The sequence below is a fragment of the Camelina sativa genome, chromosome 20, assembly GCF_030686135.1.
Source record: "Camelina sativa cultivar CO46 ecotype springtype chromosome 20, ASM3068613v1".
In the NCBI taxonomy this organism is placed as follows: domain Eukaryota; kingdom Viridiplantae; phylum Streptophyta; class Magnoliopsida; order Brassicales; family Brassicaceae; genus Camelina; species Camelina sativa.
Genome location: NC_141899.1, coordinates 31,536,106 through 31,554,478, shown reverse-complemented (window position 1 = coordinate 31,554,478; position 18,373 = coordinate 31,536,106). Strand labels below are relative to the sequence as shown.

Below are 18,373 nucleotides of genomic sequence, written 5' to 3'. Positions count from 1 at the left end.
CAAGCCTTCCATCATGTTTGATATATACCATTTTTCTTTCGATGTTTTTTTGTCCACTTTACATAAAAATCAGACATCAGTCTCCTTCAACTTCGAGATCAATTATGGGTGAATATGAGAAAGACAAGAGAGAGATTGCTGACTGCAATAATGAAGCATGAACAAGGGTAATTCCATTTTTCAAATTTCAACAAAAACCTTGCATATTAATTAGTGTAGAATTTGTAAATATATAGAGATTTACATATCCAATCCATTCATTTTTGTATTTATTGTTCAACATCGTTTGACTGTCAATAACTGCAATTTTCTTTTCTTTTCTTTGTTGGCTATTGATAATTTATGTTGAATATATTTTTGGTATATATTTAAAATTTTCTTTTTCCAATTCATTTGTGTTCTTCTAACTACTATTTTGATTTTAGTTAACCAGTAATTCAAAAAAGAACATTTATATATATATATAATTAATTAGTTTTGTCCCGTACGTAGTACAGGCTTAATACTAGTACGTTGTTATAATTTTTGAATACAAAACAGCTACCACACTTGCCTTTTTTGTTTCTTTATATATATATTAAATTTAAATCTTTTAAGTTTAAATAACTGTACAACAAAAGAAAAATGTAAGAAAATGAACACAAAGTTGACTGATTTTAACTAAAAAATATGTTTCACTTTATTTTATATATGTTAGTGTATCCCTTTGATTATAATAAGTTTAAATTTTGGTTTTTATCTTCATTGAATTTTATTACACTCCGCCCTCTAATTCGTATAATTGGACAGACTTTACACACAATATACTTATTTTCATCTTAAAAATATCTATATATTAACCAAATTTATATTCGATTAACCCGCATATACATCCATAAAAGTTACAGAATTCTGTTGACAAAAAAAGTTAAATGTAACTGAATTCTAGCTATTTTAAAAAATAATGTCATAAAAATCTACAACATACAACATCAATTTAAATTAAATTTAGTTATAAATAAAATATAGGCATGCGGTGTATCGCAGGTTAAAATCTAATTGATGTCCATTATCGGTCCATTAATTAGTAGATCTGATGTATAACTTAAAACCCTAAAGTTGTATCATTATATATATGTTATATCATATGGGATAGATGAATAACAAAGGAACAATTCCCTAAAACCTCTTGTTTATAACAATCACTAGATGAGGACCCGTCCGATGTGCAAGTTTAAAGTTTTATAAATTATATTAAAATTTATTGTATGTTATTTATAAATTTTTGTTATAATACATTGATTCATACATATTTACAAATCTTTTATGTATGTTACCATTAAAAATAGTGTTTTTTTACACAGAAATATACTCTATCTTACAAATATATTCACCCACCTAGAAAATGTCTGTATGAACATATTAAACCAACTATTTTACTTTCACTTCTGCATAGTTTTTTAATTACTAAAATTGTTGGCTCAAAAAACATTTCGAATAAAAAATATATTACATAATATACTAATCAATGATGTATATCACAATAGTGTATGACCACCACGGAGAAAACTTCGGCTCCACCCTCATCTCTTATGGAGAGAACCTTGCGTCCAAACTCCTCCACCATGGAGAGAACTTTGGCTCCACCTTCCTCACTTGGGAAATTTGTTATTGCTCTATTTGGAAAACATTCAATATTTAACAAACAAATACAATATAAAATATAAGTAATAATAAAATTATATGCATGCGGTATACCGCATGATAATTTTTTATAATTAAAATATTTAAATTTTAAGCTACATTTGTTTTTTTGGTCGACTGATATTTTTTTGTTTTTTTTGGTAGGAACTTATATTTGTTTGTTTGTTAATATTGTTTGTTTTGTTTAGTGTTTAAGATTGTAAACTTTTATTTTGATTATTAACTCTAGAATTTCACCTATTGTTCAATTTTTTTTTTACATAATCATAATTAATCAGCTTAATTAGATATGTCTAATATTCTAAAATTGATGAAACTAACAAAATAATCATATGAAGATTTAACCAGTATTCAAGTGTCGGACTAATGATATTTTTAAAATTTATACTAATGCTAATCTAAACTATCTTTTCTTATAATTCGTTATGCAAAATAACCCCGTTTTACGATATTTTAACATTTATAAGTTTACATATACATACTATTTTGTTTTTTATTAATTTTAATTATATCAATAATCATACTCTGAAATCTTTGAAATGATGTTAAAATATATTTTTTAATGATAAACCAAATAAAATATAGAAAATATTATTTTTGGAAAGATAATGTTACTGTAAAAAAAGATGTGTTTGTTTTTCCTTTGTGATCTCAGTTATTTTGTTTTCTTCTTAAAGAAAAAAAAATGCATAAGAATCTCATATAACTTGATTAGAGCTCAAATGCTATGTATGTATTATAGAGCTCAAATGTCTATATCTTTCCACTTAGAGATAATATGTTTTAAACAGTAAATCAAGTTAATCAATAGCTGTAAAAAAATTATTTAATTTTATAAAAAATGAGAATAAAATATAAAATAACAAAGTCTATCAAAAGTTGTTTATAAGTGGGTGATATTGAATTCTATGTGTCTACTATGTCCTCTGAGTGAGTCTTCGGCGGAAAGATGTGCTCATGACTCATCTTGTCTCTTATATGGTTGTGACTTGTAAGTATGTGACATATTATCTTTATCGTTGTTGCTCTATTATTTGCTACTATGTCCTTTCATTGGTTAGTTTTCAAGATAGTCGTGGCTAGATTTGAATCTACGTTAGCAGAGTTTTAGTGAAATAATTAATTTTTAAAGGGATTCATACAATCACATGTACGATTAAAATAAAATTTATGCAACGTTTGCGTAAGACTGAGAGAGATGAAGGGAATTATCAACATATAGTATTTGGACAAACGAATATATCAACCAAACAATTGGCAGATAGTGCATATTAGTTAACGAAAAACATAGACATGAGGAAAGAGACGGTGGTTAGTCATGAGTAGAAACTGAAAATTTAATTTTATTGATATGATAAGCAAAACAATATACAACACGATGAAAACATACACATTGAATCGTTAGTGATGAGTAGGATTCATATTTTAAAGCAGAGTGACTAATTTACAACGGAAAATAAACATCAAAAGCAAGAAAAGAAAAAATTTCTCGTAAAATCTCTCAAACTTTTATAGAGTACTAGATTAGGACCCGCCCGATGTGCGGGTTTAGAGTTTTTAAAATAAAATAAAATTTAACAAAAAATATAAAGTAAGTATTTTTAGTAAGTAAACCCTATCTATAAAAGTAAATAGATACACCGAGGTGTCCAATGTAAATATCTGGTGTAAAAGGTGTGACTCTGCGATTGAGACTATTAATCACATTTTTTTTGATTGCCCTCACTCGTGGGAAGTTTAGGATTTATCTCTAACTCTGGTCTCATCAGTGGATTTTCCATATGAGTCGGTGTACTCAAATTTGGATTTTGTTTTCTGGAGGGATGTCTCTCAACAGGGTGATCCTGATAAACTTCTTTAATTACCATGATTCTTATGGGCAATCTGGAAGGCCATAAATAAAAACAAAATTAAGGTTTAGAGATCAAGACGAATGATATAATTGCTCAGGTTTGGGAGATAAGTTAGCCTGGGAAGAGGTTCTATCCTTTACGGCGGTCATGTCGGCTCCATCTTCGTCCTCGGATGTCCAGGTTTCTTCACCTTGTTGTCAAATTGATGGTTCTTGGAAAGCAACCAATTAGCATTCATGATTGGGCTAGTGGTGTTGCGTTGGTGAGGAGCGAATCTTGTTGTTTGGGGCCAAGTGTCTAAGACGGAGCCCCTCCCCCCTGCATTCAGAGTTAGAAGCGTTGTTGTGGGCCATGGAGCGGATACGTGCTGGGTTACTCACTATGGTGCATTCCCCTGAATATTGGCCATCCTTCTTCAACTTGCTCGATGAGTTTAATACGCTGGAGTTTTTTTCCACTATTCTCCATATCTTGGATCCCGCATGCGACAAATTCGAAGGCGGATTATCTTGGCCGTGCTTCGCATTCTCTTATATCTGAAGTTTCTTTTGTAAACCCCTTCCTTCTAGCTTGGGCAACTAACCGAGGAAATTCCTTTTAATTTATTTTTTGGTTGGAAAAAAAAATAAATACACTTTTAGTCAAAGAAAATAATTGTAGATGAGTTCAAAAGTATTAAAATTAAATTAAATTTAACAAAAAATATATATTTAATTCTTTTCGTAAGTAAAAACAATGTATAAAAGTAAAGAGATAAACTTTTAGTTATAGAAAATAGTTGTTTTTTTGCTATAATACACTAATGTATATCCATTTACACATGAAACGACCGACCTTTTTTTTTTTAATAAATAATAAATAATATATATATAAATAAACTGTAACTAGTGGTCCCATATCCACTAGCCCCCTAACCACATCACAATCAAGAGCGGAATAACAAAAACCAATATCCAATAATAAACCAATAATAATTCAATAACAACCCAATATCATAGCATAAGCAATAACCAAATACCAAACAACAAGAAACAAGGAACCAGCAACCTAGCAATGTTTCTAATGACCCAACTCTAGCAACCTAGCAATGCCAGACAACATCCAATCGAGTCCCTAGAACATCCTCCTCTTCATTGCCTTGATTCCACGATCACACTTTGCCTTTACCTCTTTGCAGGAAGATTCAGACCAATAGCAACGAATCCAAGCCTCCTAGCAAGCTTCTAACTCTTTCCTAGCTCCAAATCTCTCAAGAACAGCAAGGAATCTCTCAATCTCTTCCCAAAAGCTCAAGAACACTTTTTCTCTCTTTCTTTTCTCAAAACGATAAACGGCGACAAAAGAACTTCCAAAAACCCTTCTGGTCGACCACACCCTTAATTATCTCGGTTTAGTGGTTTTTCCTAAACCAAACCGGTCCAAATCGATAATTAAATCGAACTGGTCAAACCAGAAATTAGTGGTGTCGAGCGACACCCCCTTGGTGTCGATCGACACCCATCCCCAAAAACCCAATTTTGGTTCGCGAATGTTACAATTCTCCCCCACCAATCTAGATTCGTCCTCGAATCTCGAACGACCATCAGCCAAGGACTCCCGTGCAACCGTCTCCACGGCCCGCACTCCTCTGACTGATCTACAGAAGGTCACCTTTAGGTGATAGACTCACGCTCCAAGCGCATTTGCTCTCGACTTTTGGATTTCCCTTTACTCATAGGCCTAGACCTTGAGTTCTTATTGGCTCCTCATCAGACCTAAGTCTGCATGCCATAATATATAAGGAAAAATCCAAACTCCTCTCTCGGGTCGTCACCCTACAGTGCGCCTCCGGACCGTCGTCCGAAGTCGATATGGCAGTACTAGGAGAACCTAAGTCCTCCGAGAGCCGCGAACAAACAATTCTGAACACGTCTGAGTCCTATCCATATCCAGGTTTCCTTAACGTGGCTCGCGTAAAACATCTCAATGTCCTACCAACCACATATCCCCTCACTGGAATACCCCATGACCACACAAGGATCATATACATGCCACAAGGCCAAACAAAATGTCCTAAAGAGGACCGCCACCAAGGCCAAACAAATATCTTAAAGAGGACCGCCACCAAGGCCAAACAAATGTCCTAAAGAGGACAGCCACCAAGGCCAAACAAATGTCCTAAAGAGGACCGCCTAAACAGGCACTCTGGCTAAACAGCCCGCCAGAAAGGCCATCTCTCCCGAAGGACCGTCTATCCCGAAGGACCATCTGTCCCGAAGGACCGTCTGTCCCGAAGGACCATCAGTCCCGAAAGACCGTCTGTCCCGAAGAACCATCAGTCCGGAAGGACCGTCTGTCCCGAAGGACCATTAGTCCCGAAGAACCGTCTGTCCCTTAGGACCGCCTAAACAGGCACTCTGGCTAAACAGCCTGCCACAAAGGCCACACAATAACAAAGAAATACTGCCACACACGGCACACTGACTCGAAAGTCCGCCACTAATGCCACACAAGCCCCTCCAAGGCTCTCCAGCGCTAAAATGGACAAATTCCATATTTAGCACTTTCCATTTTTGGAAACTTTCCACTTTTAGAAAACTCCTATTCCAGGAAACTTTCCTCCAGAAACCCCGAGCACCACCTCATCATGTTACTGAGTCGCACAACCAACCACCCCAAGCGACCGAGTAACAAGAGAGATGGGCTAGAATACTCCATTCCCGCTCCAGCCACGGATTACAGATGGACCAGGCTAAACAAGCTCAAGTTGCGGCTTGCTTCTCATACCACTTCTTGAACCTTGCTTTCATCTTTGCCTCAGGCTCCCAAGTCTGCTCCTCAACACCATCACAGTCCCACAGGACTCTCATCAAAGCAATCTTCTTCTTCCGAAGTTCCTTGATCCTCCTCTCGAGAACCCTCACTAGTCTCGCCTCCAATGTTATGTTAGGCTGAAGATCCTCAGGAATCTTAGCCAACACCTGCTCACCCTCACGGAGACACTTCTGCAACATAGACACATGGAAAACCTTATGGAATGCAGGCATAACCTCGGGTAACTCCAGTCTATATGCCATAGGTCCAACCCGCTCAATCACTCTGAACGGACCCATATACCTCGGACTCAACTTAGTCTCTGACAATGACCTGTTCGGACCCCGCAACATGGCCATCTTGAGGTACACTCTGTCTCCTACCTGAAAATCAAGATCTCTCCTCCTCCTATCAGCATAACTCCTCTGCCTATCCTGAGCCTCCTTCATGTTCAGCTTGAGAACCCGAATCTTCTCTAAGGTCTCCTGAACAAAACTAGCACCAAACATGCTCCTCTCCCCCACCTGAGTCCAGCATAATGGTGTACGACATGGTCTCCCATACAAAGCCTCATAATGAGCCATCTTAATACTCGCCTGATAGCTGTTGTTGTAAGCAAACTCTACCAGATTTAGGTGATCTGCCCAATGGCCACCCCAATCCAATACACACATCCTCAGCAAATCCTCCAACGTCTGGATCGTCCTCTCAGACTGCCCATCTGTCTGGGGATGATAAGCTGTACTCATATGCACCTTAGTGCCCATCTCTGCCTGAAATGCCTTCCAGAACACCGAAGTGAACTTAGAATCCTTATCAGACACAATGCTCGCTGGCACCCCATACAATCTGACTATCTCCCTCACATACTTCTTAGCCAGGACCGCTGCTCCATCAGTCTTCTTAATGGCTAGAAAATGTGCTGACTTAGTCAACCGGTCCACATTGACCCAAATAGCATCAAAGGTCCGTGACACTGGCAATCCTACCACAAAATCCATGGTGATCATATCCCACTTCCACTCAGGAATGGGTAAACTCTTCAGTAACGCGCCAGGACCTGATGCTCAGCCTTCACTAGTTGACACACATCACACCTCGAAACCCAACTACCTACATCCTTCTTCATCCCGACCCAATGATAGTACCTCTTGAGATCACGGTACATCTTAGTCGCTCCTGGATGAATGGACAACTTGCTCGCATGAGCTTCTCTCAGAATCTCCTGTCTCAACTCCTCATCCTTGGGCACACAAACCCAACCATGCACCAAGATGATACAATTATCTGAGACCTGATACTCTGAATCCACATCTTTGGAGGCATTCACCAGCCCCAAATCCTTCTCCTGAGCCAACCGCACCCTACTCAGAAGATCTGCTCTATCTACTGCTTCCAAACCCAACGGTTCCTGTGAAACAGCACACAAGCTCAAAGCACTGATCTCTCCTACTAGAGACTCCATCGCCTGCTCCTGAGCCGAAGCTACCCTCTTCCGACTCAGAGCATCTACAACCGTATTAGCCTTACCAGGATGATAGGCTATCTCCAAATCATAATCCGCCACAAGTGCCATCCACCGCCTCTGTCTCAAGTTCAGCTCAGGCTGAGTGAATATATACTTCAGGCTCTTATGATCTGTAAACACCTGTACCTTTGCACCATAAAGATAAGATCTCCAAATCTTCAGGGCAAAAACTACAGCACCCATCTCCAAATCATGAATAGGATAGTTGTCTTCATGCACCCACAACTGCCGCGAAGCATAGGCAATCACCTTCCCATGCTGCATCAGAACACACCCCAAACCAACTCTAGATGCATCTGTATAAACCACATAGGGTTCTCCCTGCTCAGGCAAAGCCAACACTGGCGCAGTAGTCAACATCTCCTTCAGGCTTGCAAAGTCTTCCTCACACTCTTCTGACCAAACAAAAGGAACATCCTTCCCTGTCAACTTAGTCATAGGACGTGCTCTGCTTGCAAACCCCTGCACAAATCTCCTGTAGTATCCTGCCAACCCAAGAAAACTCCTGATCTCTGTGGCATTCTGCGGTCTAGGCCAATCTCTGATAGCCTGAATCTTCTCTGGATCTACAGAAACCCCGTCTGCAGACACAATTTGACCCAGAAAACCCATCTCACGCTGCCAAAAACTACACTTGCTCAACTTGGCAAACAAATTTTGCTCCCGCAGCTTCTCCATAACTGACCTCAAATGCACTGCATGCTCCTCAGGACTCTTAGAATAAACCAGGATATCGTCGATGAAAATGATGACAGACACATCCAGAAACTCCTGAAACACGCTGTTCATCAATCTCATAAACGCTGCTGGCGCGTTAGTCAACCCGAAAGGCATCACCACAAACTCATAATGCCCATACCTAGTCCTGAAAGCAGTCTTCCTCACATCTGCCTCATCTATCGGTATCTGATGATAACCCGACGCCAGATCTACCTTAGAGAACCAAGTAGCACCCCTCAACTGATCCAACAACTCATCGATCCTAGGAAGAGGGTACTTGTTCTTCACAGTGACCCGGTTCAAACCCCGATAATCAATGCACAACCTGAAACTCCCGTCCTTCTTCTTCACAAACAACACCGGCGCTCCCCACGGTGATACACTAGGACGGATGAATCCTTTACTCAATAAATCCTCTAGCTGCTTCTTCAGCTCTGCCATCTCTGCTGGAGCCATCCTGTAAGGAGCCTTGGATAACGGCATTGTCCCTGGTTCCAGTTCAATGGTAAAAGGATCCAACCGAGATGGTGGTAATCCCTGCAAAGACTGGAACACATCCTCAAACTCCTCCACTATTGGAATACCGCTAACCGTAGACTTCCCCACTGACTCTGGCATAGATATAGTAACCAGATAAGCCTCACGGCCCTTCTCGATCATCTTCCCAGCCTGAATGGCTGAGATCACGAGACTCCCCGAAGTCGGTCTAATACCCTGAAAAACCACCTTCCCTCCTGAACGCTCAAACTCCACTCTACCCCGATGGCAATCCAAATGCACCCTATGCCGATGCAACCAATCCATCCCGAGAATAACATCATATAACTCCACTGGACTGATAAGCAAATCCGCTGGCCACGACTCTCCTGCGATCTGAATATCAATTCCTCTGGCCCATCCAATCACTCTCAGGAACTCACCTCCCGCAACCCTGACAACTCCTGCACGCTCTCCAGGATCCTCGCTGATCCCGCACACTCTGCACACTCCGGGGTAATGAACCTATGAGAAGCTCCAGAATCAAACATAACATGGGACTTAAACTCGCCCACCAACAAGGTCCCTACACAAACCTTATGTGTTGAGAACCTACCATTTTATCACAGGAAACATAAAATCTGAACCTACTAAAAATTAACAAAGCTTAAGTAACAGAAATTATACCTGTGATCGCCCCGGCACTGGTTCCACCAGTCTCTGCTGTCGTGTAAACCCGTGGCCCCTGCTCAATCCGTGCCACATGCTGACCTCCAGGCTGCACCTGCTGCAACGCTGCCACTGCTGCCGGCTGCAACTTGGACACAAGGGCTTGATCTGCCCTGGCTCCCTGCAATGATAACATACTCGAGGCCCTGCCGTCGGAGCACTCCTCTTGGGACAGCTAGCAATCTTATGATCCTTGCTCCCACACTTGAAGCAACTCGCACCACCCTGCATCTACGTAGCCTCCCACTTCCTCTTGGTTCCCTGAGCATGCCTACCGCCCCTGCTAGAACCACCCTGCTGCTGAGCCTTACTAGGCTGAACTGCTGGAGCTACCGCCACTGACTGTGCCCGGATATCCTCCTCAATCTCTGCTGCAGTCTCAACCAGCTCTGCACGCGTAGCATAACTCCGCCCTCTACAGTGAACTCTCAAATCATCATGTAGAGCCCTCAAGAAACTCCTGATCTGAGCCTCCTCAGGCTCCATAGCCCGACCCCCATAACAAAGAAGTCGACTGAACTCCAAGTCCAGCTCCCGCACTGACCGCGTCCCCTGAGATAACTGAAGGAACTGCACCTCCAACCGGTCCAATGCCTCTCTAGGAAAATACTTGCAGTTGAACTCCAAGACGAAGTCAGCCCAAGTCATCTTCCTCTGCACCCTCCTAGCAGCCACTGATCTCCACCATATCTGAGCATCACCAACCAAATGATGGACCCCTATGTCCACCCAAAACTCCTCAGGGCATCTCAGAGTATGGAAGTTACGTTCCACACTCGCCCTCCATGCATCCGCCGCAGTAGGATCTACCCCTCCTGAAAAATGCTCAGTACGAATACGGCCTATCTCTGTCAGCATGCTGAGATAACGAGAATGGACTCCCACATCCGCAGCCACTGGCTACCGCTCCTCCGCCACCACTGGTGGCACTACCCGAGCCTGCGCCGGTACCACTGGTGGTAACCGCGCTAACACCTCTGCTAGCAAAGCCGCAACGTCAGTACCAAGGACTCCACCTGCTGGGACTCCCACACCCGGGACCCTAGCCTCACTGGCCACTGGAGCATCAGCACCGCCCCATCCTGCCACACTCACGGAATGCCCCGAAACATCCTGCGACTCGCCAACACCCTCAGCTGTCACACTCTGGTCCTCGGTCTCACTAACCACTGGGATTCTGCCCCTACCACGACCACGTCCGCGTCCACGACCTCGACCAGCCACAGCATCCTCTCTAACCATCTGCACTACCATGAACAGAAGGCTAAGCAAACAATTTCCAATACAACACAGACACATAAACTCACCATGGAATCACACAGTCGGCTCAAAGAGGATGTTCTAGGACTCCATGCCACACACAATTGACTAACTCACATAATCAATCCAAGCATGCAAATCCCAAACATCTACAACAGAAACCTAGTGAACCCAAACCAAGAACCGTAAGGGCTCTGATACCAAAATGAAACGACCGACCTTTTTTTTTAATAAATAATAAATAATATATATATATAAATAAACTGCAACTAGTGGTCCCATACCCACTAGCCCCCTAACCACATCACAATCAACAGCGGAATAACAAAAACCAATATCCAATAATAAACCAATAATAATTCAATAACAACCCAATATCATAGCATAAGCAATAACCAAATACCAAACAACAAGAAACAAGGAACCAGCAACTTAGCAATGTTTCTAATGACCCAACTTTAGCAACCTAGCAATGCCAGACAACATCCAATGGAGTCCCTAGAACATCCTCCTCTTCATTGCCTTGATTCCACGATCACACTTTGCCTTTACCTCTTTGCAGGAAGATTCAGACCAATAGCAACGAATCCAAGCCTCCTATCAAGCTTCTAACTCTTTCCTAGCTCCAAATCTCTCAAGAACAGCAAGGAATCTCTCAATCTCTTCCCAAAAGCTCAAGAACACTTTTTCTCTCTTTCTTTTCTCAAAACGATAAACGGCAACAAAAGAACTTCCAAAAACCCTTCTGGTCGACCACACCCTTAAATATCTTGGTTTAATGGTTTTTCCTAAACCAAACCGGTCCAAATCGATAATTAAATCGAACTGGTCAAACCAGAAATCAGTGGTGTTGATCGAAACCCATCCCCAAAAACCCAATTTTGGTTTGCGGATGTTACAACACATCTATTGTCTACATTACCACTAAAAGTTTATTTGTACACACAAATAGTTTTACTGTTAAAATATACTCTTTAGTCTTAACTATTACAAACAAATTGTCTTTATGGACACATTAAATAATATATTATATGTCTGTTCACTTTAACACTTTTATAGTTACAAAAATGCATACGTTAATCTTACATACTTCTATCATATACTCCTTCTGTTTCATAATATAGGATGTTTTAGAGGTTTTTCTTTTTTTCATAATATAAGATGTTTTCAACTTTTTAAGTAACTTTTAGATTACTTTTATATATATTTTTTATTTATTTTATGCAGTCTTGTTTATGATTGGTTGAACTTTTTTAAAGTGGTTATTTCTTAATCTGCGTGCTTTCACTCAAAACATCTTATATTTTGAAACGGATGGACTATATAACAATAGCAGTCTTTTGAATAAATTATTTGATTGGTGAAAAAAATATGGAACGATCTATTTTTTTTACTTCAACAATCTTTTTCTTTATGTAAAGGTGAGTATTTACATTTTTTTAGAAACAATAACTAAATGTATAATTTTCACAGTCATTTTTTTATCTTATATAAAAAGTAATATTTTTCTTGTAATATAGCAACTAAAAATTAAAATAAGTAAACAATATTATAATTTTGAATTTTATGGAATATATATATAATTTATCTTATAATTAGATTTTAAATAAAATTAAGTTTTATTTTATCTATTTACTTTTATATAAAACCTTTTTAGGTTAGGTTTTGAATTTTTACATTTTTATTTTTAAAAATTTTAATACTCAATTTACATGTGTCAACATCTGAATAATATAATTGACACGTGTCACGATCTTGTTAATGAGTAATTTTGTCATCAAGGTTTATATAATAAGATCTCTAACTTTTATTATGATATATCTCAAAAATATTTCACAATATTCTCTTCCACGTAAACAGTTGCTTATCTCATCTTCTATGAAATCATTTTTGCCATAGTCATTTAGTTTATACAAAAGCATAAGTTTTGGTTTTATCAAAAGCATACTCGATCTCCCTAAATATTCTACGCTTTTGTCAAAAGTTACAGGTACATACCTAGGTTTTCATCTTTTCTCTGATTAATTTTAATTTATGTATTATATTTTATTATATTTTTATGTTTGGGTGTTTGATTCTTTGTTTCTTTGAATGAGTGAGATAATCTAGTGAATATCAATATTTATTTATTACTGTTTATACATATATGCTAAGCTAATGGAAGATTCTCAAAAGAGTAAGGAAATTGATTTATATAGGCAGTGAGGACCCCAGGAGACAAAAGTACTAGTAAAGCTACTTGTTGATGTAGTTCAAAGAAACTGACGTGATATTAGCGGTAACTTTTAGCAAGCTAACTCTTGAGTAAATTTTTTTACCTGTTCTCAATGAAAGACTTGAATGTCAAAAAACTCACAACCACTACCTAAGTAGATTGAAGTATTTGAGATCCCTATACCAAAATTATTTAGACCTTCAACGCTTCAATTATGGATTTGGATGGGATCCTTAAATGTAAGGGTTTACTTCAAGGTATGTATTTGATTATATATGGTTAATCGTACAACATTATTTTTCAAACATATAGTATAAGTAATATAATTTTTTTATAGAAACATCCTAAACATAAACATCTATGATATGAGTCAAATGAAAAATTTGAGGATCTTCAACTTTTATTTGAGGATATTAATTGTGGCTTAGCTATTGGTGGTCCCGCAATTGGAATGGGTGATACCACTGATGTCTGAACAATTAGAATTGGGGAGAGTAAAAGAGTGAGAGATAACATAATCGATGATGAAGCTTTTGAACCATAAAAAGTCATGGACTCATGATTCACAACTCTCTATTTTATGAGGGTGTTTTCATGACACTTTTATTTATGAAAAAAAAGTTTATAAAGCCCTAAACCAATAACATAAAAATTTAGTTTATTAACAATCTAAGATTTTTTTGTTTTACTTGAATAATATCAACTTTTAATGATTTTATAAAACTCTTAATCCAATAACACTAAATTTATGAAGATTTTAGATAACTTTTTACAAATCCACAACTGATAACACCAAATTTTTGAGAGAGTTTTTAAAAGTCTAGGTTGAATAACAACATATTTTACGTAACATTTAAAGTCATTAAAATTCTATGTGATTCCCAAACCAATAACACCCCTAACCCTTTTAGCTCCCAAAATTTTTCTAATTACCTTTTTAACTACCCAGATCCCAACAATTATCAGTTCAAAATCAATCTCCCAACCATCCCGAGCATACCAAATTATGGATATCCACCAAATATCTTCATGTCGATAAATGTTCCAATCTATCATTCATATCATGTATCGACGATGTGATATTCATCTTAAACACCCTTTTATTCTTTTACTCTAATGGATAATGAAACGAATATGAATGTTGGAGTAACCGAATTCCCCGAATTTTCTACACAAATGAATTTTTGTGGTATGAGTGCTGTTTATGAAGCCATTCTAAATGAAGAGGATTTAACTCTTGCTCGTCTGAGAAGCGCCAAATGAATCACTGAGCATACGATGTTGTAATTTTATTAAACAAAACTATTGTATAGAGAAAGAAAAAGAAAAAATGATGTGGAATGTTAAAAAGAAATAGGTAGGTGTTGTAAACATAAAACCAATGTAAATAGTTCTTGCATCGACAACCTTTCTTTGACCATTGTTTCAAACTTGGTTTCAACTTTCTACCCGAGATTGTCTAAGACAATTCAATAATCAAACTAAAAGAAGACCAAGTGAAGATTGAAGAGGAAGTAGGCCTTAAACAACAAAAACAAGCCATCTTCTCTTCGTCACTCTAGACCACTTCCTTTGTGCGTAACAGATTTGATGCTCTCAGGTCCAATGCAATCATGTGCATGTACACTTAACATCTACTATTGAAAATGAAATAAACTCAATCTTTATCTTCTTCAAGATTTCTTTAAATTCTTGAGAAAACGTTCACTTCAAAAAAAAAAAAAAAGGAGAAACAGATTTAAACTACTCAAAAGACAGATTTTGAAAAATAGTAGTAAATATTAGTTGATCCTTTAAAGGTTTAAAATAGTGTCCAGTACAAAATTCATTAGCCTATGTCATTAAAATTTTAGCAAGTAAAAATTCATATAAATTTGTATTTAAAACATAAAGTAAATTAGAGAATTGCCACTTTGAGATACTGTACTCTATCCTCTTTCTCCTCGTATAAAATCAAATGTTGAAGTCATTATGTTGGTGATAATCTAAAGATTATCCTCCTTGCTTTTACTTGCACAAAATAAAACTTTTATTTTTTTGTCAAACAAGACATTTATTTCATACAAGCAAGCCTCTCAAGCGCAAAAATTACAAAGTCTTCAAACTTAAAAAAAAGTACAATAAGTTTCGAAAGACATAAACTAGGAATCATGCAACAAGCCACAAGCGATCTCATGGTCTGTCATAGACACTTCTGCGATCAAATTGGAGAATTTTGAAGTAGTCACGTTCAATAATGATTCATGTGACGTTGAATAGACGTCATTTGCCTCTTGGTTTGCCGGCACGGAACACAAGAAGGGCACTGAGACGAGAGATAACGTATCCTGAATGATACAGATGTCGTCAGATATAATCTTGGGATCCATGTTCAGGGGAAGCGGATAAAAGGAGTTAAAAATGAGGAAGTTTTGGTAGTCACCCTTCCTTTGAGAGGGGATCATAATGCCATACTTCCTCACACTTCGTTCTCGTGATTAATAGCCTTAGAATTGTTGTTTAGCACTGGCTTGAAATCATTAAACATAGGAACCAGGAAAACAAGATTGGTGAAGAGACGCATTGGTTATAGGTGGGGATATGATGATAGGTGGTTGAGGAAACAACAGTAACCAAAGCTCCTTAGAGACATGTTCATAATGTCGTTGCTCCTCAACCTTTTCAACTGACCTTAACAATAGGATCCAATAATCCAGCCTAGAAAAAGCAATACTCTTCTAGCATAAAAACGTCGACTAGCCAAAACAAATACACAAGGTCTTTGGTCCAGGTTCTATCTTTATTAGGTAGAGTAGAGGTCCTTAATACTCGGGTCTGAGAACGTTTTCTGTCTTTATTTTTAGGTAATTTAAGTTTGTATACTAGATCTGATTTGCACAAAATAAAACTTAAATATCCTATTTTATTTCAATTCTCACTATATTCTGTCTGACTTAAGAATGCTCACTTGAACTTAAATCCTACTATAGTTTTAAATTAGATTCTCCCACAAACACATATAAATTGGTTTTCAAAGCATACAATTTTTTGTCAACGAAATCGAAAATAAGCTGAAGATAAGAGATATTATGAATGGACTGATTAAAAATTTAAATGAATAAGACCAAACAGTTTATATTTTGGGAGATTGACACAATGACACAATTTCTATGAAACTTCTTTCATTTTAGACACTTTATGCTATTAGGCCATCTTTATCGGTACAACTTATTAGGTGTTCTTAGCCTAAAAATATGTTTAATAAATTGAACAGTGGCCTTAGAACAGATTTTTAGTTCTTGAATTAGAACAGTTTTAAGCTTAGTTCTTTGTTTACGTGGCTTCACGGAAATGGTTGAGAATTTTTTGCAATGGAGATAATTTTTATTTCTCTTCCTCTTCGAGAAAGAGAGAAAACGGCGAAAGCTTCGACCCGCTTTGCAGAACCGAGTCAACCCGACCAGACTTTGTTTCGGTCCCTCTCGTTTGATCGATCGGCCGGTGCCTGATTGCGTTTTGACTCCCGAAATCTCCGGCCAAAGTTTAATCTAGGTTTGTCATTTCATATTCCTAGTTACAATTCTGTTATCTCATAAAAAGATCCTCTCTTTTTCATTTATGGGGTTGTGTGTTGCGATCCGATGTCCATCACCGTGACCTCGATTACGCACATAAGATCTTTAATCAGAGGCCTCAACGAAATTGCTTCTCTTGGAATACTATAATCAGAGGTTTCAGTGAGAGCGATGAAGAAGACAAAGCTGTAATCGCAATCGCATTGTTCTGCTTGATGATGAGCGATGAGTTCGTTGAACCGAACCGGTTCACGTTTCCTTCTGTGCTTAAGGCTTGTGCGAAAACAGGGAAGATTCAACAAGGTAAGCAGATTCATGGGTTGGCTTTGAAGCTTGGGTTGAGCTGTGATGAGTAATCTCGTTAGAATGTATGTGATAAGTGGTTTGATGAAAGATGCTTGTGTGTTGTTTTACAAGAACATTATAGAGAAAGATATGGTGGTGATGGTTGATAGAAGAAAGAGAGATGGTGAGGTTGTGTTATGGAATGTTACTGAGCTATTGAGTGTTTTTGTAAAATGAGGCGGGCTGGAGTTCAGCCTAGTGATGTTGCTTACATCAATCTCTTGACTGCTTGTAGCCATGCTGGGTTAATAGAAGAAGGAAGGAAGTATTTTAGTGAAATGGTGAGTGTGGATGGGTTAGAGCATAGGATTGAGCACTACGGGTGTATGGTTGATCTATTGGGTCGTTATGGTCTTCTTGATGAGGCTGAGGAGTTCATACTTAATATGCCTATAAAACCAGATGATGTGATATGGAAAGCACTTTTGGGTGCTTTCAGAATGCACGGAAATGTCAAGATGGGCAAGCGTGTTGCAGACATTGTGATGGATATGGTTCCTCATGACAGTGGAGCTTATGTGGCCCTCTCAAACATGTATGCTTCTCAAGGAAAATGGTCAGAGGTTTCGGAGATGAGGCTCAGAATGAAGGAGATGGATATAAGAAAAGATCCCGGGTGTAGTTGGATCGACATTGATGGTGTGCTTCATGAGTTTCTTGTGGAAGATGATTCTCACCCGAGAGCCAAAGAAATCAACTCAATGCTCGTAGAAATCTCAGAAAAACTGAGGGTGGCCGGGTATAGACCAATCACCACACAGGTTTTGTTAAACTTGGAGGAAGATGATAAAGAAAACGCACTTCATCACGCACTTGATAACATCATTTCATAACTAAGTTAATGTTTAACTAATTGAATTTCATACGGATTGAATTTCGTAACCCATAAATATTATGATAATGTTTAACTAAGTTTACGTTATCAAACACTCTAGGAGATCATTGTGCACCACAATTGTAGAAACAGTTACATATGTACCGATCAGAGCCTGGTGGCTTCACAACACAATTTCAAAATACAATAATTTTTATAATTTATAAGTTTAAGAATATGATTAAGAATATTATATAATTGTAATAAGTTTAATTCTAATATTATATACCAAATTTATAGATTTTATAATTGTAATATGTTTAAAAATATTATATTATTAAATCTTAAGATCTTAAACATGTTCTCCCTATAACTAACTTTTTAGCAAAAGATCTTAACTAC

General features: G+C 37.9%; 1 pseudogene; it reads left to right on the top strand.

The window, feature by feature from the left end:
• The first annotated feature begins 150 nt into the window (after positions 1 to 150).
• On the top strand, positions 151 to 17,990 carry LOC104772819 (pentatricopeptide repeat-containing protein At5g48910 pseudogene; annotated as a pseudogene).
• Positions 17,991 to 18,373: the final 383 nt, after the last annotated feature.